Genomic DNA, 5,583 nt, shown 5'->3' with positions numbered 1-5,583 from the left:
CATATAACTAGCTACATGTAAAACAATAATAAGCTGTTTTAAAGACAACGCGATACTGTCATAGCATGTAGTCCAAGCTATGACGTAAAGACCTTTCAGTCTTTTATATACTGCCTGGTTACAATATATTGTATATTGTATTGCCTAATAGGAAGTTGAATCAATTGACAATGGGTTACGCAACAAAAATGAATCACAGGCACAAATAGTTCCAGTATCTCCAAAGCCGTGTTTGGAACCAGTGCTGACAGTGGAGACTGATCATGTAAAGCTTTAAACATTGTCGAACTACGACTCAGGACGGTGCTAAAAAATATTCACTTTGACACTATGACATCTTTTTTAATTGTGCCTTAGAGGAACCGGATGACACGTCCTCCCCTGCCACACAAAAAAGCTGCCTATCATTTTCTTTATCAAAGCTGTTAGTACAGCTGTACAATGGAAATATTTTAAGCTTTCCTACATTTCATTCTGTCTGCCTTTGCAATTCCTGCATCAGCACATTCTGCCACGTACACCCAGCAGGACAACAGATTGAAAACCTCTACTTCCCTTTGTTCAAATGTTCGGTCTTTTATTCGCCGAGGGGCTGAAACGAAAACCAATTTCATCAACGCATTTTCAAAATAAAGTCATAGGAAAAGCTTAAATACTTTTGCTCCTAGAATGAGCACACTGTGTATATTTGAATTAATGATGAATCAAATTCTAAAGTGTGTCCAAATCTAATTTGCTTCAACAGCACCTGAATGAAAGTGAATTAGTCTGATTTATATGAAAGCGTAGAAAAGGATCTTAATCCTCCCGTGTAAATGCAAGTTCATGTAAACGATGTGCACATTGTAATCCTCAACTTCATTTACATAAAGCAACATCATTAAATAGCTTTCTATAGACTCAGAGGACCACGACGCATACATCTGCAAACTACATTTGAAGAGATGTGGATGTCGGGGAGGCCCGAGGTTGTGGGTGTGCAGATGGGTAGACGGCTGCTGGGGGGAAAGTGGCGGCCCGAGTGGACGACCAATTCCACGTACCACCAGAAGAAGGGCAAACAAAGCCTCCACCCTCATCGATCCTCCGCCCTGTGACCCTGCGTACCCTTTGTGGAAGGGTTTTGGCACCCACGATACACAGTTGGATTAATCTCAAACCATGGAAGAACTGTTCTTTGTGTATTGTGCAGTGCAGGGCTGCCTAATAGGTCGATTTCTAAGGCAGTACCAGTCGTTCGAGCCATTGATTAAAAAAAATGACGTCACGTCACACATGCGCGGTCGGCCGCAGGAGATGACCGAAGCTAATGCTAATGCTAATGAGCGATCCTTGCTTACTAACGGACGCATTTACTTTGATTCCAAAGCAACCCAGGCCGACTCCAGTAAGGTAAAGACCAAGAATGTGCTGGATGCTTGTGACGGTTTCCTCCTTCTGACAGATGAGAGTTGGTTACCTTGTTGGTTACCGCTACTACTTACACCCCAGATGGCCGGTCCCCCCCCGGTCCCCTTCGGAGGCGAGGGGTAGTTGTGTTGCGCCTACACAATGGAAGGTTCTGGTTCAACCACATTGCTTACCTTTACCTTACGGTTATGTATCGATAAGCTGCTATTATCCCGACATGATGTGAAGCTGCTGAGGCAAACTATTCAGTTCTTAAGAAGAGTCTCTCAATTAGCTGTATTTCATTTTATCATTAATAGATTATTGTTAATATATTACTAATACATATTACTGTGTAAAAATTCCTTACTAAATGCAAACAGCTTGTTGTCTTTAGTTCTGTTTCAATGTCCAAACAGTTGTTTTGGTTTTGTTTCTGCAAACTGCAAACATCGACGGTGAGAACGGACGAGTCCTCGTGGGAGAACAGACTCGGTAGACGGACTTGGGCGTCCTGACTCACGGGTATCCAGGTCTTTAAACATCCATGAAGAGGCTCTCTATATATGTTAATATGAAGGAATCATTCAAAGAGCAGGATTATCTCTGGTTTAGTTAATATAAACTTCACAGGGCAATACTTTAATTGATAATGTATGTTATTACAATAGGCCACAAGAGGACATTTGTGAAAGGCCTGCTTATGAAAATATTACAAAACATTTGGGAATACTTTTATTTAGTTATGGTATTGGGCTGTTTTTTGGGGAGTTTTTTTCGAAAGGCAAATTGGAATACATTTAATTTTGGATCTGCTTAAAATGCACAACGTGTTAATATAACTGTATTTCTTTCTCTAGTTATTAAAGGCCGAACAAACATGAGCACGACAAACGCCTCCACCGGCGTGTATGAGTGCTCATCCCGCAGTGCTAATAACTCCAGTCGGACCACGTTAGCCATTTAGCGCAAATTCAATTTAGTGTCTCTCTCAGTCTGTCAGTTTACATTTACTGCACTTTTCAGTTACACGCTCTAATTCATATACAATTGTCAGTCGACCATTTACCTATTCATTTGATAACACCCAATGATGGATGCAAGTACTCTACTGTATTTACAAGATAGCACAAGTTACAGAAATATTAATAACGTTATTGTTCTTGTGCAATTTATTTGCACTTAAGAGCACTAACATCATGTTTGGCTCTCCGGCCGGACACCCTCACCTTAGCACCCCACTGTGTAGCCACAGTATACAAAATCAAAGGGAATCAATCTTACAGGTTGCTTTGTGTGATCGGAGCATCCGTCGGTCTGGTGATCGACGTCACAGCGGCTCAACGGTCACGAGAGGGACGCCTGGATGCAGCGTTAGGTGATCTGCGCAACTCTGACCGGTGGTCTCAAAGCGATAAGAGTCACTCGTCCGACATTGTAGACAATTGCAAAATGCTGCCAATAGAGCACTAGACTGCGTCACGATGATAAAAGACTGATCTCAGCAGGACACCAGAACTTCCGAGGTCCCGAGTGATAAAATACTTCTGCTTTCACAAGACGGCAGATATCGAGTGTGAAACACTCGATATCTGGTCAGTAGGCGTAAAACAGAACCAGCATCCACAGAGATCAGTGAGGAGGGAAAGTCCAAAGAAGCAAAGGCCGTAACGTTTATTCCTGATGATTTTTAATGTGACTAATAATAACGATGATAGCAGCAGCAGGTGTCAGCTGGGCCATGGCAGGAGGCAGTAGATAGAACCGCAATCTATCAGAACCCGGGAGGCAAGAAAGCACAAAGAAAAGTTCTGTTCTCAGCTTTCTTTCTTTGTACCAAAAAAGGCCTGCATACATTATTCACAGGTCTGTATTTTGTGTAGTGTCATTTTGTTTGTTGACTTTCACGGCGTAAAGTTCCTTTACCCTGAAAGCTCACAGAGAGTCTTTGTTTCATTGTCTGCACTCAATCAGCTGACTTAAACCACTCACTGTTAAATTGACTGCTGTACATGTCTGTCAGTTCAGTGTCGGAAGGATGCAACCCGCCTCCCCCCGTCGTGCTTATGCTCTTGTGTTAGCAAAATGGCCCAAACTGACACATAAATAGGTATTGCCATTATCTTTCTATTGTCTGCAAATTGTTCATCTCCATTAGCCATCTGTTACAGATACACATGGGGGCAGTGTGGTTTGGTTTCATGGTAGATGATGTGCTGTAGAGAGGGAGGGGGGGCGGGGGGGACTGGTAAGAGCATGGCATCGGGTAGAAGCGTGGCGAACAGGATTAGAAACTGTATTAACCATGAAGGTTGAGGCTATACTCTGGGGAGGATGGGTGGACAGGCCTGGGCCGACTGAGGAACTGACAAGAAGCACTTCATACTGGTAGGGATGATGATGATGATGGTTGATTAATTGCAGAATGCTGAGTATTATTAGGAAGCCTGAGATCCAAAGGAGCCAGGAGGCCCCCGGCAGCACAGACACAGAACATACCGAGGGGCGACTGGCAGAGCACGGGAGAAACAAGGGGCTCCTCGGGGATCCAGTCTTAATACCATCGCAAACCAGGCATAGACATCTTCTCAACACCATCGCTCTTTAAGCTGCACATTCAGATGGAATATGGCCATATATGTTCAATAAGGAAACATACTACGCATTCATAGACAATCAGCTGTCACACCGTTCAACAATGAAATCAGCAGCAGGTAACTAGGGCCTGATGACACAATGGTGTATGTGTCCTTAACTAGTAGCTAGTTTTGTTACTTTGTCTAAATGACCGATCATCATATAAATCTTAATCATTGCAGTATTGAGGTCTGATGCTGACAATGAGGTGATGATTGGCACAAGACTGACGGTGAGTGCCGTCTGAGACTGCAGCCCACCGCTGAGCTACAGTCCCCCCTCGATGACGGTGATAATATAAGTCTAATTTAAATGAGAAAAAGCAGAATGTCATGGATTTGATGGCAGGCCTGTTGGTAATAAGAACGATTTGAAATGTTAAGGAGTAAGTAGACTTTGTGCACCCATTCCTCAACAGCCTGGAGCTCTTCTGGCTCCACATTCCAGCGTGTGTGACAGCTTTGGATCATCAATTTCCTCTTACTTTGAAATGCTTTTATAAATAATTTAGCTTTGAGAAAATGGTGAATAGGGGCGGCACGGTGGCGTGGTGGTTAGCACCGTTGCCTCACAGCAAGAAGGTCCTGGGTTCGATTGGTTAGCACCGTTGCCTCACAGCAAGAAGGTCCTGGGTTCGATTCCACCCAGTGGCCTTTCTGTGTGGAGTCTGCATGTTCTCCCCGTGTCTGCGTGGGTTCTCTCCGGGTTCTCCGGCTTCCTCCCACAGTCCAAAGACATGCTCTGGGGATCAGGTTAATTGGTGACTCTAAATTGTCCGTAGTTGTGTGAATGTGAGTGTGAATGGTTGTGTGTCTCTGTGTAGCCCTGCGATTGGCTGGCGACCAATCCAGGGTGTACCCTGTCTATCGCCCGAAGTTGGCTGGGATGGACTCCAGCCCCCCCGCGACCTGGTGTGCAGGATAAGCGGTTAGACAATGGATGGATGGATGGATGAAAATGGTGAATAACATTGAGCTTTTTCAGACAGTGTTCTTTCGGGTATGTATCTGAGATGTTTTACTTTACTAACATACATTTAAATAATCTAGATATGATTCTTTTATTTTTGTCATTGTCCTATGTAGTGATGAATCCCAGAATTAAAATGATTCGGAAATTAACTGTATTTCAATGTAAATATTTGCTTTTGGCATTAATAGTTCTGATTATGTATGCAAAGCTGCTTTAAAGTTATGTTAATAGTTAACTAGGACTTGATTAACATGTTGTCTATTTACATATATTGCTTTGAAGACATCTCGTTCAAAAACATGTTTCTGACCAGACAACCAGACAACAACACACAACCCTAAAAAGTATGTTACAGTTCACTTTCCAAATATACCACTTCTCTCTGTTTGGAGCTTGAAAGCACTACAATGTTTTCCAACATTGGCGGCATTTTGTAGTAACTGGTCTTCTGCAGCAGCTTCCCTCCAGGCAAAACATCCGCTGCTGTGCAGAGGTACATCATGGAGGGTCCTTCCTGCAGCAGCAACAGCAGACAATAAACAGCCCTCCCCGTAACACTTTCCAATTAAATCTCTTCCATTTGTC

The 5,583-nt window shown here is 43.3% G+C and overlaps 1 long non-coding RNA gene across 1 annotated transcript; it reads left to right on the top strand.

The window, feature by feature from the left end:
• Positions 1-4,556: 4,556 nt before the first annotated feature.
• On the top strand, positions 4,557-4,980 carry LOC144390419 (uncharacterized). Its single transcript, XR_013454456.1, has 2 exons — positions 4,557-4,607; positions 4,652-4,980. It is a non-coding gene; the product is annotated as an uncharacterized LOC144390419 (long non-coding RNA).
• The last annotated feature ends 603 nt before the right edge of the window (positions 4,981-5,583 follow it).

This window comes from Gasterosteus aculeatus, chromosome 21 (genome assembly GCF_964276395.1).
Source record: "Gasterosteus aculeatus chromosome 21, fGasAcu3.hap1.1, whole genome shotgun sequence".
In the NCBI taxonomy this organism is placed as follows: Eukaryota; Metazoa; Chordata; class Actinopteri; order Perciformes; family Gasterosteidae; genus Gasterosteus; species Gasterosteus aculeatus.
This window is presented reverse-complemented; position numbering and strand designations above follow the sequence as displayed.